Below are 20206 nucleotides of genomic sequence, written 5' to 3'. Positions count from 1 at the left end.
CCTTTTTGGGACGAGAGCTCACCCATCCCCTGTTAAGTATTTGGGGTTTACTCTCCATTGACAGTCCGTTGGAACAGGATGCCATGGAGAAAGTGTTAGATTCAGTAGCATGTAATCTTCAGAAAGCTAGAGAATCTGTTTGCGACAGGTATAACAGTGGTAGGTTAGATCCCCCCTTTACCACTGGAGATATCGTTCTGGCCAGGAATTTTTCTCTCTCTTCTAAAATTAATCAAGTAGGATCCAAGTTTATTCCGCCCTACGTAGGACCTTACGTCATTTCGCGTTTTTTGGGGAGGAACACAGTACTTTTGTCGCAGCAAGGCCGTAGGGGTAAGCAGAGAAAATGTCATGTCTCACATTTGAAGCTTTACCATGCGTGACTTTAATAATCTGAAGATAATCTATTGTGCATTACTTATACTTATTTGACTTGTGAGTAGATCTTTATCTTCATTTTTATTGTAAGGTTGTAATATGCTCATGTTTTAAGTTAGTGTTTTGATATAGATAAGTGTTCATGTGTCTGAGGGGTAAGCACTCCCGTTGTATTCTCCCTCCTCACATCCCTCTTCGAGTTTGTTGCAGCGCTTCTTCTTTCGCTGGGCCCGCCTTGGAAGGCACTGCAGTTGGGATAGTGTCTTGGCAGCCGAAGCTACTTGGCTCCCTTCATGTGCCTGGCGGGGTTCCGCTCTGGATGGAGCAGTGGAGATTCTGTTTGCTGCCGCAAGGACCGGACTGGTTCGCTGGTGGACGCATCACGACAGCCGGATATTCGCGGACCAGATCAGACTCCTGCATCTTTTCGTCGAGTGACCTGGGTATCGCCATTTATTATTGACTGGTTAGTTTTTGGCTGCTCCGATGCTCCTCGGCCCGTTATGTGACTACAAGAGGATATCATGTGTTGGTGCCGGACAGAGATGAGTGGAGTATGAACTGACTTCACTCACAAGTACTGTTTAGTCAGCTGGACTCTGGGAGTTGCAGAGTTTCTACCGGAAGGCGGAACCCCTGATGGATGGCTGAATTTCTACACATGGACTCTGGACCTGCTGGGTCATATCCTCGTCGGCTACTTCGGTGGATAGAAGTCACTACATCTGCCTAAAGTTCTTCGCCTGGAAGTCTTCGTTAGAGCGGGGGGTTTTGAGCCGTGCTTACGCATGTCTCACCTGTCCGCCGGCTGCTACGTGTCTGCTCACGTCTCCTCACTGTCCGCCGGCTGCTATGTGACTGCGCTCTCTGTGTCTGTGGTGATTTCCATCTCACCTCCCCTGCCCCTCCTTGCCTCCCCTCCGCTGGTGTGTGCTCGGTCAAGCCAGTTCAGTCTGGACGGTTCGGGCTAGTTCCCCTCTTCCTTCCCCTCTCCTATGTGTGCTTACTCCGCCCCTAGTTAACTAGTATATAAACCCGCTATTAGCGGTGTCGCTACCTGCAGTCTGCCTTGACGTTTGGTGTGTGCATTTGTGCACTTGGTGACGTCGAAGCCGTGGTCATGGGCGTGAGTAACTTGGAACTTTAACGAAGTTTGTTTGTTTATTGTGTTTGTAGTGGCTTGTTAAATTAGAGATGTGTTTGTCTTTTTTCCTTTTCTTTCGTTGGCCACGTTCATTATCAGTTGTTCTCCCTTCGCCCATGACCATATGGCTCGCTCGCCGTCAATATTTATAGTGTGTTGTCATTTTGTTTCAAATCTTTGCGTAGCTGGTTTGACTGCAGGTCACTGGTTAAAGTAGGCTGTTATAGTTATAATATCGTTTACCGATTGCGTCACCACCTGACCTTTTTTTCTGTATTGTGTAAAGTATTACAAGTTGTATAGTATACCACTTATGTATTATCTTTTAATTCTTTGTTATGCTTGAACATCGGTTCATATATTTGTTATTGTTACTAACGAGAATAAAAAATTAGTCTTGCATTGATCTTGGGCTCTTCTGTAGATGGTGCGCCGATTTTTCCCCTACACCTCCTGCATTCTTAAGAAACTTGTTTACGATCTTTTTCTTTAAATCATCCTTGGCTGGTTCAGCTTGAAGGATGCTGTGACGTTTTGCGTTTTGAACTTACCTTGCGCACAGTATGGTTCAGTGATATAATTGAAAAATGTTTCATATTATGAAATATAATTATCAAATGAATGAAAATACAGATAACATAAACCTGAATGGACCGACTTAAAAGACGTTAGAAAAGATTGTTGCATGATTCTTAAGCATTAAAATGGTATATTGCTCTGACTAAATTGATCTGACCAGTGAAAGGTTCCGAGCGACGTAGTGTGTATTGTACTGCGGGAACCTAAAGTTGCTCGGGTTGGGGCAAATTTCGGTCTTAGGAAACTAAGGTTTTTAATGTAAGAAAATATATATAAACGCTGTCTTTTTCAACAGTGGTAGAATCAACATTTTTTAGTAACATATCAAAAGTTTTCTGCTGCAAACCTTGTGCATCACACAGAAAACGTGCGGTTATGTCGTGCTTAGATGTTGCGAAGGCCCTGCGTCGCATTAAAAGTGATGCGGTTTGTAATGACAAAATATCCATTACAATGCTGGATATAATGTCACCATTTGTTGTATCTGTTATGGAGCACATTTTTAATGCAACACTTACTACAGGTCAATATCCGACTATATGGAAGTACTCGTTTATTAAACCAATTCCAAAAATTAAATCTCCAGAATAATCCAAAGACTTCCACCCTATAAGCATCCTACCTGCTGTTTCCAAAGCTCTTGATCACCTGGTGCATCAGCAAACATGTACATACCTATGAAAAGGAAATCTTTTAGATACTTTCCAGTCAGGTTTCAGACCTGGTCACAGTACCACTACTGCCCTAATTAATGCTATGGATAATATACGTCGTGTTATTGATAAGCGGGTACTAACGATTTTAACGCTGCTTTACCTCAGTAAAGCTTTTGATTCGGCAGACCATGCCCTATTACTAAGTACAATTTCAGTTCTCTACAACTTCTCTCATAGAGTTTGGCTTGGTTCGAATCCCATCTTAACGTTCGTTGCCGATGTGTCGTCCTTGATAGTGAATTGTCCTGCTGGCTCCTTGTAAAAGCGGGAGTTCCTCAGGGTTCGATTCTTGGTCCACTTTTATTTGCAATTTTTATTAATGACTTACCTAAATGCCTCATTACTTGCCAATATCACATGTACACAGATGATGTTTAGATGTTCAGATTTATCTTGATACCAAAGCAACTGATATTAATCAGTCGATTAGTTTTGTATATTATGATATTGCTTCTATTTTGAGATGGGTAAGTGCCAATAAACTCATGTTGAATATTGACAAAACACAAGCCATAATAATCGACTCTGCTCTCATGATATCCAAAGTAACTTCTTTTAAACATAATAAGGTTGTGAGAAACCTGGGAGTTATGATAAATTCAACTTTACCCTGGAAGGAATAGGTAATGCAAATTAGCAAGAAAATAGAGATCTCCGTGCATTGCTTATGATGCTTATAAATTTTTTCTCCCCCCCCCCTCCCAGCATTAAAACCATCCTTATTCAATTCTTAATTATGCCGCACTTTGATTACTGCGATGTTTTGTTTCCTGATTTGACTGATAAATTAGCAAAACGACTTCAGAATCTCCAGAACTCCTGTGTAAGATTAATTTTTGACGTGAAAACGTCTAATAAATCTATGAACGCCGGTTGCACGCACGAAAAAGTGTCCCGTAACGCACATTGTCCCACTAGGATGTGTCCCGTTACGCTCATTGAACGCTTGCGCCGCATCTCTCTTCCACTCGATTGAAACAACCATCGATTTGACTTTTCAATCATGTTTTCGTCGTTTGAATTATTAATATTATGTAATTTAACGATCGTCCACCGATTTTCAGCACAATCGGTACGGTTATTTAAAAGTAATATTAAATTTTCAAATAAGTTTTTGTACGAATAATGGTGTTTTACAGTTACACATAATAATTAAAATTACACCCGTGATCTTTTGCATAAGGTTTAAAAAATATTGTAACACATTATAAATAAGTTTGGTGTATTTGGGATGCGTATTTGTTATAAAATAGTTGAGACTTTTTTTTCCTAGGCATTACGTTGAATTTTTTTAATCAGATAAAATAAGAATATAACTTTTGATAAATACTTACTATTGAAAAAGTGAGAGAATACTATAAAAAATAAACAATAAAGCGTGAATAAACTATTTATAATTAGTTCTGAGAAAAACTTTTTAACTTGGAAAAAAATTTGCAATTAAAATAGTCAAAAAATGTTTAATGTCGGTTACGTCCGCTGCGTAGCGAGCCGACCGCGCGACTGAGCCGCGCGGCTAACTATTTCATAGATGTGCCCGCCCCTCTCCCGCACCCCTGCGATGCCTGGCTAGCCGCGCCTTTTCTGTATCTGTGACTTTTTAAATTCGTATTATCTTTTGAATGGAATACACGATTTGAATAATTCAAAAAGTAATCTACAGGTATTGAAGCAATTTTGAATACAAAATAATTTATTTGGATAAGGATTAATAAATAGGTATGAATAACATGCACAACGCGACAGCGTTTATTTTTTCTATTTCTATGATTTATTAATTTCGCAATATCTATTGATTGGAATAGCCGATTTGAACAATTCGAAAAGTAATTTACAGGAATTGAAACAGTCTTGAAAACAATATGATTTATTTGGATAAGGAATTTAACAGAAGTATGAATAACATGGTCTAATTTTGGTCGGTATTTATATCAACTTTTAAAATGTAAAAAGTGGTTATTGTGACATAACTATAATAGTTGGACATATAGTATCGCAAAGTTTTTTGTAGTTATTGATATGTTCTTTAATATTGTATAGGACATACTTTTGTTCTATCATCAATAGTTTCCGCAGCGCATGCGACATAAGATGTTTTATGGCATTTTTTTACACATTGGATTACGTTACTAAAGTTTTAGTAAAGATTCCTTCCTTATCTTTTCTAGCAATAAATATAGCCTATGTTACTCAGGGTGAATGTAGCTTTCTAATAGTGAAAAATTTTTAGAAATCGGCACAGTAGTTTTTGAGTTTATTCATTACAAACCTACACACACAAAAAAATACAAATCTTTCCTGTTTATAATATTGTCGCGGGTTGAAATTTTGCAGGGTTGTTGAAATCAAATTTAGGGACTTTACTGACGGGACTCTGGGCTGGCTGCTCTGTTCACTCGTCAGCGCAAGTGGCGTGACCATGTAATTGGGGCACGGGGCCGGCGCGGCGCGCTGCGGGCTTGCAGAATTTTGTTTGTTTGTTTGGCCGCGCGCTGGCGCAGCCACGGGCCGCAGTTACTGGGGCGCGCTGTCGTAACAAGCCGCGCGGTGTGGCCTGCACATTGGGGTAGAGGGGGGGTAGTCTTCCCAGATGTTCTAGTTAGTTGTTTAGTAAATTTGACTTCAATAACGAGCTTTTGTTATGGTAGGCGCGGCAGGGCGCGCGAATTTAAGCGCAAGTGAGTGGTGACTCGGGGCTCACTCAGGCGGAGGCTATGCGTCTCACCTGTGGTCACGAGTTGTTAGTTCGTTCGTGATGTAGGAATTCAGGCTCTCGGGCGGAAGCTATGGCCGACGCCAGAGGCCACGAGTCGTTTAATTTAAGTTAGGTCATAATGTAGTCATCTTCAAGCTTTCGGGCGGAGGCAATGGCCTTTGTCACTAGTCGTTTAGTTATAATTTTTAAAATGTAATGTTCGTTCGGATTTTAAGGGCAGGAGAGGCCCCTACGTTAGTTTTAAGTAATCGATCAAGAAAGGCTTTTCGGAAAATGTGAGTATGGACTTATCTTTGTTTTAATTTTAAGTATTAATTATGATTTGAGGTATTCGGAAGGACTAGGGATGTGTTTAGTGAAGTTCTCTCATTCTCTCTCTTGTAAGGTCGTTCAATCGTTAAGGAAGTAAAGAGATTATTGTTTTAAATTGTAATCCCGCTATTTAAATGTTCTTTAAAATGATGTTGAGTATTTGACTTTAAGAATAAAATAATTTTAATTAAGTATTATGTTATTTTGCAAAATCTCCTTAGTTCAGCTCTCACCAGACATCCTGTACGGGATGACGAACCTATGATCCTAGGTACAGTAAAGTATTTTATGAAGTTAAGACTAGTTGATGCCAAGCGAGTTGTTTCTATGTAAAGAGCTACGATTCTCTCCCCCCTCCGAAAGTGGATCGTGACAGAAATGGTAGAGTTCGCCGGATAGGTTCTATTTCTGGAGAGAGAGAGAGGTAGATTTTTATGTTTATTATTAAGTTAGTTTCAGCTTCTGATAGCAGGTTATTAAGAGTTTACTTGAGGAGAGGATTACGGAATTTTAGTCTATAGTGGAGGAAGTCTTTGAGATTTTTTTTTTGACGTAACAGATGTTTATTTGAGGATACTTGTAAGGATAAAGTTTATAGTGATAAGTTGTTTTAAGTCGTTGAATTTATTGTAGATTTATATCGGGGATTATTACGTGAGGAGAATACGTTATAAGTTAAATGCTTATTAGAGATAATGCAAGTGGTTTAATTTAATTGAAGTTCATTTTAAGATTGTAGGTTAAGAGAATTATAATTTAAAATAAAGTTTTTTGTCGTAAATAGGAATTATTTTCAAGTGAAGTTTGTTTTGTTTTCGTGCGCGTAGGAGACGAGACGTACGAATTAAATCAGTCGAGGGAAGGATAAACGTTAGAAAGGAATTAAAGAGAAAACGAGAGTTTATGTAAAAGAGAGTTATAGAATTTATAGTGATGTTTTGTTTTAATTAGAAAAATGTTGAGAGTTGTTTCAGAACGACACGTCAGTGGACGTGGCAGAATGAACACGTGACGGGGAGGTGCTGAGACCTAGCGGAGAACGGAGGAACCGCAAGCGAGGGTTGGCGCACCTGATGGAATTCGGTGACGTCACGAGCACGTACAGAGACGTGGACGGCCGTGACCTTGTTTTGATCAGCTGTACGGTAACTTAGCGATAAGAAAATAGACTATTGGTTAAATAAATTTAAATTTAAGTGTGTTTTAGAAGAAGAGTAACTTTCAGTATGTAAGTAATTTATTTTAAGAAGTGTATGATGTATAGGCTAGAAGTGTTTCGTTGTAAGTTGTTTATGTTTTGTTAGTTAAATCCTACCTCGGTTTTAAAAATATTTTTTTGGGATTTGTAAACATTATTAAGGAGGTACACTATAAAATCGATAAGCATTGAGAAAAGTGGGAAGGATAGTTTTTGTGTGTAGAGGGAATTTACTCCAAAAGAACAGAGAGACAAAATTAATGTTTTCATTAGGGCGAGGGACCCTAAGGTGAGGCGTTGTGTCCCTGGGAAGAAAGGGAATTGTAGCGCAGACCATAGGAGATGGGCTGACTACGGAATTAAGGGTCAGGAGAATCCTGAGAGTTGTGAGTAGTTTGGGGCAGGAGTTCCCCATGGTAGTACCGAAGTGGCTATCCTGTATGGGATAGGGTACCATTTCAATGAAGTTTGTTGGTGGGGTTAGAGCCCCCTGTGTAGTGGGCCTATAGCAGATAGGCACTACAGTGAAATTTTTGGTTATTTTGTGAGGTAAATTCCCTGGAGGTTAAGTAAGATTGGATTCAGTTAGGAAGGAGGGAAATGAGAAACATTGCTGTAGAGAGTTAGTGTACTTGCCTAATGTGAAATTGAATTTTACTAAATTAATTTAGGAGAAAGTTTTGTTCGGTAAATAAATAATAATGGAAGATAGCTAGATAATTAATTAATTTTTTTTAAAGGTGTTTTAAGTAATGAAATAAAATAAGGTGAAGTAATTTGAATAATTGGGGAGGAGTTTCTTTAAGAGTTTAGATAATTGTTTTTGAATTTATTGAGATATTCAGCCAGTGAAGTTTGAGTGTGAGAGATACAGTGAGATTTTAAGGAAATCGGTTGTTTATTAATTAGGACAAATGAGATTTTATGATTAAGAGTCAGTAAGCATAGTTAAAATTTACGACATGATATTTGTTGACAGTTTACAGTTATTAAGGAGAAAACAGAGTAATCTATTTATTTTTATTTTAATGGTTTGAAGATAAGATTATGAATTTTTTTTGGAAGTTTCTTTGGCATGTTGGAATAATTTTTTTTGATTTTTAGAATTTACAGAGAAAATTTAATTGATTTACATTAGTTTGGAAGTATGGAGGTTTAGTGTTCGATTAGCCCTAACTTGATGGTCGGATCTCAAAAGAATGCCGTAAAACCGATAGCCAATTGAGAGGAATGCGGTAGGCGCTTGTGTAGAGAGGGGTTGTGGGAAAACTCCTTGGGACTGATGGCAGATCAGGGGCCCTAAATAGTGTGTGATGCTGTAAAACCAGTGCAGAGAAAGCCTGGTATGCTTAAATTTTTGGGCACAGGTTATGTAAACCTGGGGTTCCATGGGATTTAGTCATGTTAGCTGCTGTGGGACATTGAGATTTCCAGGCTCCATAGTAAAGTCAATGTAAATTTTTGTTTTCTTAAAATAATAAATTTGTTTTTAATTTTTTTTGAGATATTTGATTTGTAACAGTGAATACAGACCCCGAGGAATAAGAGTTGTCATGCTGTGAGAGGAGAAGGTGGTAGGCCTAAAAGGGTACAGGCACCACAGAGGTTATGTGCATTGCATAATTTAAATATAAGGAAACTTGAGAATTTGAAATTTTGTTGTTGGTTTGTACACCCATAAGAAGAGTATAGGCAGAATTTTTATTGTTATGAGATGTCTAATTTAATTGAAAAGAAGAAAGTTTAAAGATGCAAGGTAACATTATTATTGTAATAATTGAAAGAGATTAAGAGGTAGAGAGAAATAGGCAGTTTTTGTTTGTAAGTACTAAAGTTTACATATAGAAATTTAGTAACTAAGAATGAATAATAAGTTAAGTCTAGTGTAAAAGTTTTTTTTAAGTTTGTTAAGTTAAGAGTCACAAGTAAATTTTTTTTTAGAGAGAATGTCTTTGATAGGAAGTATTAGAAACTTATGGGAATTTTAGGGTAACATAAATAATGTAGGTAATGAATAATAAATAGATGGTAGGTCTTAAGTTAGGATTAACATTTGAAGCAGAATTTAATTAAGAAGAAGGAAAATAAATAGGCCTAATGAAAAGAACAAAAAAGGATTTTATGGTAAAGCATTTTTTTTAAGTAATAAACAATGAATAATAATGTTGTTTCAGGGTAATGTGTACTAATAATACAATTTTTTTTTTAGGACCAAAGAACAGGAATTATGTAATTTAAATTAACATGTATTTTTGAAACTGTTACAGATTCCTTAAGATGAGCTGAGCAGCAGTCCAGTTTACAAGATGACAAGAGTTCGAGAGACAAGATACAAGATCACTGAAACAAGAGCCAAGACTGAAGATTCAAGAGAAGAGAAAGCTGGCAGCCATGGACTTACAAGTGGAGATTAATAAGGTCATGTAAAGTTTTATTTTTTTTTATGGAAGACAGTAACTGGAGTTTTTTTTTGTTATAAACATTATTTACAGAACTTTTTAGGTTATAGTAATGTGATGGAACTAGTGAGTTGTGGTAGCTGTCAAAAAGAACTAATACCTTAAGTTTAATTTTTAAAGTTAATTTTCTTAATTTACAGAGGGATTAGTAGTTTTTTTTAAACCTTATTTAGGTTGGAATTTAAATACAATAGCTTATTATAAATGTGTACGAACAGTTCAAGTTCACAGTACTGATAGGTAGGTCAGATGATCTTATTGATTTTGATGATTTGTTGTTTTGAGTTGATTTTTAAGTGTTGTGAATTAGACAATGAAATAGTTCTGAAAACTTAAATTATTTCAAGCTAAGAAATAGTAAAGTTAATTGTAACTCAAAGGACACCAGAATTTAATTTTTTTTTAATTAGTAATGTTTGAAAATTTTATACTTTACAAGAAAGGTTATAAACAAACAGATCGGATGGAACAAGGATGCAGTAAATCACAATTTCATTTAGAATTATTGATTAGCTTTTGAGGTTATGAAGTAAAAGTAATTATAATTTAAAAGTTTGAATAAAAAAATGTTTTTTTTATTTGTTTGAAATAGAAAATTTAAAAGTTAATTAGTCATGATCTAGGTGGGTGATGGGGTGGGAATTGGCCACTCTTTTTCCCTATAACCTCCCTAACATGGCCTTCTATTACAACTAACAGAAATAAAGAAGAAGAAAAATGAAGAATTATTAGTTAGAATGTTTCTTTCATGAAGATACCTGATGAACTTTTACTGTTTGGAAGAATAGAAGCAAGGTTAGTCAGATATTTTTACTCAGAAGAAGAAGAAGATAAAGCAGTTTTATGACTCGACAAGCCAGAGATTGGTGTTTCCCCTCTGCGCTTCTATTGACTACGTTGTTTACTCTCATGGGATAGCTGGTTCGGCACCATGGAGAGAGATTGGTGGGCATTGTGGTTGCCCCCAGAAGAAAAGAAGAGTAGAAGAGGTTATGGGTGGGTCATGTGAACTGACCTTCAACCCAGTTACTTCGTGGGGACTATTTGCTGTATAGAGAAGATCAAGACTCAAGAGTTAGGGAAAATCATTGGAGGTCATGTTTCCCTTCCTTAAGTTTTTCCTATCAAATTATTTGCCTGATTAGATTATGCTAAGGGTGGGATACTTTATGTTAGCAGTTGAATTAATTAATTTTATTTTTTTGTGTGTTTGCATCCTTGCCCATCGATTGCAGTTTAGTAGTTAGTTTTGTATTTGTCAGGCGTGATGGTAATGCCTGTTGATGATGTTTCAGAATTGTAATCTGTTCGTGATGAGGATGGCACAACTCCGAAGCAGATGTGGGGAGAAGTTGTGAGCTGCCCTGGAAGCCAGTCCAGTAGCTGTTGGAGTTGAGTGGTGTTTGCTGATGGCCAGCCCAGGGAGCTACTCTTCTCGACAACACTGACTTCGAGGAGTTGCACCAACCTTTACGAGATAAGAGTTTAATTAATTGAAACACTGTAAGGACACTTAATTTTTTTTGAAGAACGAAAGAAGTATGGTAATAAACGGAAACCGAAAAAAAAAATAATAATAATTATCAAGAATTTGCACATTGTTTAACGAATACTGAGAAACTAAGAACAGTAATTTAATTTGTAAAGAGAGCTTCACTAACAGAACAATTTTTTTAGAATTGAGAACTCGAGCCTCTGAAGGTTCCTGTGAGAACAAACCAGATAAAAGTTTTACATTTAATTTTATGAATACTTGTTGTTTTAAAATAAATCTTATGCAGAATCTAGATGTATGTTCAGACAGCAAGGAACTAAGAAAATTATTATTTTTGTGAAATGAGGAATTTATAGTTATGGTTTAATGGAAAAAGACAATTTGTAATTTTGAGGTAGCTCGATGGGGCTCGAGCTCTGTGAGGGGAGGGTTATGTCGCGGGTTGAAATTTTGCAGGGTTGTTGAAATCAAATTTAGGGACTTTACTGACGGGACTCTGGGCTGGCTGCTCTGTTCACTCGTCAGCGCAAGTGGCGTGACCATGTAATTGGGGCACGGGGCCGGCGCGGCGCGCTGCGGGCTTGCAGAATTTTGTTTGTTTGTTTGGCCGCGCGCTGGCGCAGCCACGGGCCGCAGTTACTGGGGCGCGCTGTCGTAACAAGCCGCGCGGTGTGGCCTGCACATTGGGGTAGAGGGGGGGTAGTCTTCCCAGATGTTCTAGTTAGTTGTTTAGTAAATTTGACTTCAATAACGAGCTTTTGTTATGGTAGGCGCGGCAGGGCGCGCGAATTTAAGCGCAAGTGAGTGGTGACTCGGGGCTCACTCAGGCGGAGGCTATGCGTCTCACCTGTGGTCACGAGTTGTTAGTTCGTTCGTGATGTAGGAATTCAGGCTCTCGGGCGGAAGCTATGGCCGACGCCAGAGGCCACGAGTCGTTTAATTTAAGTTAGGTCATAATGTAGTCATCTTCAAGCTTTCGGGCGGAGGCAATGGCCTTTGTCACTAGTCGTTTAGTTATAATTTTTAAAATGTAATGTTCGTTCGGATTTTAAGGGCAGGAGAGGCCCCTACGTTAGTTTTAAGTAATCGATCAAGAAAGGCTTTTCGGAAAATGTGAGTATGGACTTATCTTTGTTTTAATTTTAAGTATTAATTATGATTTGAGGTATTCGGAAGGACTAGGGATGTGTTTAGTGAAGTTCTCTCATTCTCTCTCTTGTAAGGTCGTTCAATCGTTAAGGAAGTAAAGAGATTATTGTTTTAAATTGTAATCCCGCTATTTAAATGTTCTTTAAAATGATGTTGAGTATTTGACTTTAAGAATAAAATAATTTTAATTAAGTATTATGTTATTTTGCAAAATCTCCTTAGTTCAGCTCTCACCAGACATCCTGTACGGGATGACGAACCTATGATCCTAGGTACAGTAAAGTATTTTATGAAGTTAAGACTAGTTGATGCCAAGCGAGTTGTTTCTATGTAAAGAGCTACGATTCTCTCCCCCCTCCGAAAGTGGATCGTGACAATATTAGTGTAGATATGTAATGATGATGTAGAGAAATGTAAATGTTTAATGTGGTTAAGTGTAAGAAAAGGCGTATGCCCTTAACTTTGCCACCAACAAAGTCGATAAATAAAATAAATAAATAGCAGCTCCTTGCAGTGCTCCACAAACATGAATCCTACAAACTTGTTTTTGTTGTATCATTTAAGTTAACAAATAACAAAATTTCACAACACCTATTATACATGTGATAGTATAGAAGTAAAAATATATATATACTATGCAAAATAAGCAAGATGAAACAACACAAATTTCGAAATAATGTTTTTACCGAATTTCTGGAATAAAATAAAAATTATATAATCTACAGAAACTTAAAAGACCATACGTAAAAGTCTTTTTAAATTAGTTTCTGCATATTGATTAATATTTTTAATTGTATATATTTAGGAGTCTACAGTAATCGATTTGATAGCTAGAGCATTCGGAGTGTCGCAATGTGTACTGCTCTGGGATCCATGGCAAGTCGTTTGGGTAGGAGCATTTTAATCACAGGTAACAAAGATATAAATAATCAGGTCAAATTCGCTAGTAAAAAGCTTTAATTAACTAATGTAAGTACATAGATGCAAAATTTTATTTTATTTTATAATATTACCTCATAATAAAAATATTTACTTATAATAAATACAAACCTTAATTGGCGCTCTGAAAACTATTAGTGTTTGTTTCTAATAGAACAAGTAGCCTGGATAAAATATAAACAGAATACTTTTTAAAGTGATAGAATAAGTCAAGAAATATAATATACTTATTTGTTGATTAGTATTAGTATTAATAATAATTTAGGTAGCTAATTTTTTTAAATCAGTTTTTTTGTCTTCACAGTGGTTATTTTTTTCTTAAAAATTTACATGCTAAAAACATGATCTCATATGATATCCTGCCTCATCTGCACTGTGACTTCATATGTCCGGTCGCTAGAGTTATGACTTTAAAGCTCATTAGTGATTCCACTTTCCCATTCCAAATTACAAGTAAAATCTCAAATAGTTATTTATGAGAAGGAAAGCCTACCCAATTTGTTTTAGGTAGTTATAAACATAATTTTTAAACTTGGTATTTTTGGGTTTTCCTGTTGACAAGTTCCAAAAAATAATTTTATTGCAATTTTATGGAGCCATTTCACAGGGGAAAAGCAATAAAATTATTTTCTTATTTGCGTTAATTTAACTCAAATGTGTTAAATCAAATAAACGTAACATATCTGCAGCAATCCCTAAACAAAATCTTCGGAACTTTGAAACTTGGCCATCAAGGTCGCGTGCTACGCACGTCGCGCCGGCTTGCTGCGATTCGAGCACCGCCGCAGGACGGCACACACGCTGACACTTAGGCTATTCTAGCTATTCAACTAATTGCGCTAGACTCTTTATAGTTAAATCGCCTTAAAGCTTAATGAATAAGCAAGAACTTTTATACAGATGATTTTGACGTTGTTCCCTTGTTCTGTATGTAAATCATAATTTTATTTAAATGACTGGTTTAAAAAAATCATTAACGTTCTCTATTTTGTTTCATCTTCAGTATTCAACATAGAAGTATTTGTTCACGTGGGTGTTTCGAATAGCGTTTCTAGATTATTGTGATGCCTATATGGAGAGTACGTTAAAAACTGTGTAAATGGAAAGCACGTTGATGGACTGCTGTAAGTCGCTGTCATCTAGGAATTAACTGCACGTTTTTGGTGATACACACTAGGTCTACAGCGGTCAACTTTCGGTATGTTATTAAGCATTAGCTGAAGTACCCGGCGTTACCCGGGCTAAAGCACCCTTGGGAGTTGAATTTATGAAAACTTCATTCTAACATGATTGTGTAATATAAGGATCATCATTTCCGAGTTTCAAGTCTGTGGGATATATACTTGATAACATAAATTTTAAATCTATTAACACCACCGTAATATGTTATAGAATTTTATGAAACTTTCAACACTCACACATTTTCTCGTGGGAGACGTGATTCATAGGTTTCCAACGTGGGAATGGCAACCTTGCCCCCAGAGCGACACACTGCGATGCTACCAAATACCTACGGGTAAATTTTTTTATCTCACGAACCTTTTTATAGCTGAAACATTTTTTATTTCTCTCTGGACTCAATTCTGAAGTCCACGCAGACGAAGTCGCGGGCTGGTATCTTAATAATTTTAAAATTTTTATTATTTTTTTTAGTTTGTTTTGTTGTTAAAGCGTGTTTTTTTAGTTTTTTTAAATATAATTTTTTTTTTAAAAGATATAAAATAAAAAACTGGAAAGGATACCTAACAAAAATATTTAAACAAAACAAACTTTTCCTTAAAGGTTAAAAAAAGAATGAAAAGAATTATGAAGAAATATGAAAAGTGAAAAAGTAGAATAAGAAGTAAAATAACTAATTTTAAAAATAATAAAAGACAAACTATCGCTTATCATCAGGATAAAACAAAAAAAAAAAAAAAAACAATTTTACCGGTTAAACATACACTATCCGTAGAATAAGGTACCTATATATTGTCCTTTATCGATATGAAAATAAAAAATTATAGATGTCGATAGGATGCTGTTTTTTAGAGTATTTTTTCAATTTTTTTATCTAATTAAAATATTACAATCTAACGCTTCTAATTTTTAGTTATACTAAAAAATTTGAACATAAATTATATATTAAATAACTGAAACACGCTTTAACAGCAAACCAAACTGAAAACTCGTAACTATTTTTAAATGATTAAGATATTGTAAATAAGTGTGAGGTACTTTTCACTTAATTTTACACTAACTCTATTTTTACAAGTAGTTACCAATGAAATATGCACAACAATTTATATCAAGCACAATTTATATCGCTAAGCGGACGAGTCTCGTCAAGAAGTACCCTATAGGAAGTTGCCAGATCTATGGCGGCCATAGAGAAATGACACAAACCCACCGATAAATCAACCAGACGGCTAGTTTTATTTTCTGTTATAGTGTTTATATATATATATATATATATATATATATATATATATATATATATATATTATATACGCATGAATAATATTAGTTAGAGGAAATTATAAAACGGTAAATAAAAAAACTAACAGGGCCATATACTGTTGTGTTGGTGTACTAAGATGTGATGGTCTTGCAACTGAATGTAAACAATCGAAAACGTCTCTGAGCGTTATTAAAAATCAACTTATATTTTAAAAAAATTAAGAGAACCGATTTTGATGTAATGAAGTTTATGTGTTGCCCCAGATTACCCTCAAGTTAACTTTGAAAACCACATTGATGATAAAATACAAAATGGGTAATGACTATTGTAAAGTACAAAATGGGTAGTTACAATTGAACCACACCTGTCGACGACAAACGGTCAATAAATAACTTTAAGTATTCTTACTCTCTACCTAGTTCCTTATAAAGCGATAATTCAAAACAGTGCCATCTACTGGTGTATTGGTGTACTACGATGCAGAGCTTTAATTTTTCTTACTCTCTACTCAGTTCCTTGCAATAGCAAAACGTAATGGCTTCACGGCTATTGCTCGGTGGACATAGAGGAATGACACTAACAGTTTGTATATCTATGACACACATGACATAAAATTAAGATATATTTTTTTCACCCACTTCAAAATTATTTTTTGAGACAAAAGATAGCCTGTGTCCTTCCCAGGATATAATCTATCTCCTTGCCAAATTTCATTACGATCCGTTAAGCCGTTTAGCCTGGAAAAGGTAACAAACAAACAAACAGGCCGAGTTACTTTTGCATTTATATTATTAGTAAGGATAGTTGACTCTACCACTCTGCGAAAATTCAGCTTTGGAAAAATTTTCGACAGGTTCGTGTCTCGTCTGGTCTTCGTTTCCTGGACTACTAGCTCACCGGGAGTTGCCGAGCTCGTCTGACGTCACTACTGTACCGTTATTTGCGCGTGGCACACCTCATGGAAGGAACGAACATAAATAGACGGTCTAAAAGACTACCGCTGTGTCCAAGGGGCAAGGCCATTCAAAAACAAGTCTTCCACCCTGCGCGCCGGGTAAGCTGTCCCCTATAGTACCACAACAGTCCCTTCTGGGTAGGGTTTTTTTTTTTTTTTTTCCATCCTCAGACTGCCCTTCAAGAGAGCTAGAGAGCCAACACCTGCACGGGAAACAAAGGTTTCAACTTGTGAAAAATTTGTCAATGCTGAATTTTTGCACAGTTATAGAGTCATCTGTGCTAAATAACCAATTTACTTCTGCAGATCTTGTACGTATCACCGAAAACATGCAGTTAGGTCCTACATGACAGCGACTTACAGCAGTCCATCAAAATGCTTTCCATAAATGCATTTTTTAACGTACGTAGATTCTCCATAAATGCATCGCAGTAATCTAGAAACGGTATTACACACATTATTATTATTCAAAAATGCCCATAAAAATTGGAGACGAAGGTCTGATAATGTAGCCGGTAGGTGTATAGTGTAACTCTTCAACTTTTTTTTTATTTCTTGGAACATGATTTTAATATTTGGCATTCCGCGTGTTTAAATGCATAAAAAATCAATACATTTTTTATTCCAATTTTTGTGAGTAACACCAAGCTGCATACGAGTTAATTACATATTAGGTTAGAATAAAATTAGTAAAATCATTCTTAAATGCGCAGAGAATAAATAGATTTTTTAAAAGATTTGTAAATAAGATTTTAACCTCCGACACAAATATAGGAGTGTTAGAAGTTTGAAGCATGTCTGAGTTGGCATAAGGCATGATGTGAGGACTTGCACGTGATTTCTCACCGGGCTTCCGAGGACCAGATGTGGATCCGAGAACCTGACCCAGTTCCTCGGATTGAAAAAACCTTATTTTCTCGTATATCCTGTCCTTTAATGCCTTCTTGCAAATTTTCAACGAAATCTGGCCGAGTCCTCGGTTACACCGTAGAGCGACAAATTCATAGTTCAGCGTTTTACCGGTAGGAAGTACTGTAGTCGAAATTATTAATACACCGAGTGTCCGTTTATACGCTAGTAGACACAATTCGAGGACCTGGTTTCACACTTCTCTGAACACACAGTTTGCCTACAGCCGCTGTAACCGAGGACGTAAATATTTCTGCATACCTTCAGTTCTTAAAACACTTTAGTATTAATCCTGCAAACCTACGACCTTGAATTTTTTAACTGTAAGCGAGGACTTGTTTGTTTAATGTGTTACCATGATATTAATACATCCATATGAACTGCGGAAATGGAATGTCCGATTATTTTTGTCTTCTTACAGGAATATAATTACGAGTATTAAAGCCCACAGAACATATTTGCTGTGCGTTAAATAAGCTCTTCTTTGTGATTTTTTTTCCTTCAAATTGTTTCTAATTACTTATATTTTGGTGTGAAAATTTCCAATTTTTCGACTGTTCCTGAGATTAAATTCGTAAAATCGATGTTACGTTAAATGCAGGGTTCGCTAATCGGGGTTCTAGTGCAATTAGAACTGCGCAAACCTGCGAAACCTTTGCCGCACGCCACACGCTGTTACAAGTGTATTTTTTGACCAATAATCTGCTTGTATTTGTGTTCCAGATAGTGTGAGAGAAAGCTTATGTGAACTGGACAATTTGCATGATGCATCAGTCAGAAAATGTGTTGAAACAAACAACTCTGACACAGTATTTTTCAAAAAAAGTAATAGTTACTTTTTTTGTATAGTTTTTTTTATTATTGTGCTTATTTAATTAAATTCAGAGTAGTATAGGAATGGGCATACTGGCACTGGCTTCTGGCTGTGGAGCCGGGAGCCGGTCCGCCATATTGGATTGTGACGTCACGGCGGACATCTTGGATGGTTGTGACCTTGACCTTGACCCCGGTGGCCATTTTTAATCCGCCATCTTGGATCCGCCATTTTGTATGACGTAATTGTGTGTTCTCGAAAATTCCGGTGATGTGTTTTCCGCCATTTTGAATGATGACGTCACCATTGCAATTTTCGTTACGCCCGCCATCTTTAACTTTTTTATTTATTAACCGATTTTAATGAAATTTTTTTAAAATTTATAAAAAAAATCATTTAATAAAATTTTAATAAAATATTTATAAAAAATAAACTTTTACGACACGGAGTTCGGAGGCCTCGGTTCGAACCCGATGGGTGCAAAAAAAATTAAAAATGGCGACCGATCCTTCCCTCACAGTGGTCGCCGGCAGAATGACTCCCACCACTTTTTTTCAAAGCATATATATCGTCACCTAGTATGACGTCATGTCCGCCATCTTGTCTTCGATGCTGGAAGCCATCATCAATGCATCGTCGGCAAGAGTGCGCTGACGTCATGTTAGTTTAATTCTTACCCGCTAGAGTGCAGTAATCATTTATTACTAAGGTGTCCGCCATCTTGAAATTTGGACGCCATCTTGAAAATCCGTAATTATTTAGCTAGAAATTCGGGAAAAGTTCCAAAATTCATTAAATAAATCACTCATTAATTTACATATTGATTCGATCGATTCCCGTCCTCGGTTCGATACCCGATCGTTGCAATAATGTTTAATTTTATGTAAAAAATAATAATTTCAATAAACCATGTTCAACATTCGTAAAGAGACTCTAAATCCTCTACGACCACCATCCTATCAGACATCAAGACCACCATATTGGAAATGCATAATTTTAATGCTAGAAAAGCGGGAAAAAATCCAAAATTCATTAAATAAATTTGTAATCCATATAATGATTGATTGGATCGACTAAGGTCCTTGGTTAGATCCCTGGCCGATACAAAACAACTTTAATTAAAAAAAAAATAAAAAAGTGTTAGGTTTGAGAAAATAAAAACACCACAAGTTTTTTTAAAAAAAATTTATTACATAAATTCAATACACTACTACAAGTACAAAAAAAACAATGACAAATTACCAAAGCCTTTTGGATTCCTCGATTCAAACAGTCTTCTTATTGTACGGACTAAGCCTTTTACATGACTTTAAATGTCTATCCGATCCGTTCATCACAACAGCCAGAGACGGACTGAAGTTCATAGCACTTATATAGTCTCATTAGCCGGTACAACACATGAGTCAAAACAATAACCATGTTCATTATACGTCTCGGAGCATTTTTTATAATGACGATGTAAGCTATAGAGACGTGAAATTAGTTTATTGCACTTATTGCACTGAAATTGTATTCTTTGAACATTATTAGAACAACCGCTTCTTTCATGTCTGCGAGCATTTGAGGTGATAGTAAATGATGCACTACAGTATTTGCACTGATGCGAAGTACGCTCTTCATTAATTGAAGTATTCAATGCTGATGAAACTTCAGCTGATGGTGGAACAGCACATATCGAAGTCTCCTCCAGTGTTGTCAGAGGCGTTGCCAACGGGATCTGCTCCAACATCGTCGGCGCCGACGTCATGGTTCCCGTAGTCGATGGTACATCCTCCATCGAGTACGACGTTAAAGTCGGTAAAGATGCCATCGAAGTCACAAGAACAGGCAATTACACGACTTATGCACCAGAAGAAACGAACTAGGTGATCCGTACACCGTCGACGGCAGTAACAAACTGAGCGTCCTGATGTCTAGGACTCGTTTATATACATTAACCGGTTTGAATAATACGCTAGTCAAATCAAGAACTATTTACTAAAATACAAGAGTAAAACAACATT

Source organism: Bacillus rossius, chromosome 2 (genome assembly GCF_032445375.1).
Source record: "Bacillus rossius redtenbacheri isolate Brsri chromosome 2, Brsri_v3, whole genome shotgun sequence".
Taxonomy (NCBI): Eukaryota; Metazoa; Arthropoda; class Insecta; order Phasmatodea; family Bacillidae; genus Bacillus; species Bacillus rossius.
Note: the sequence above shows the minus strand (reverse complement) of the source record.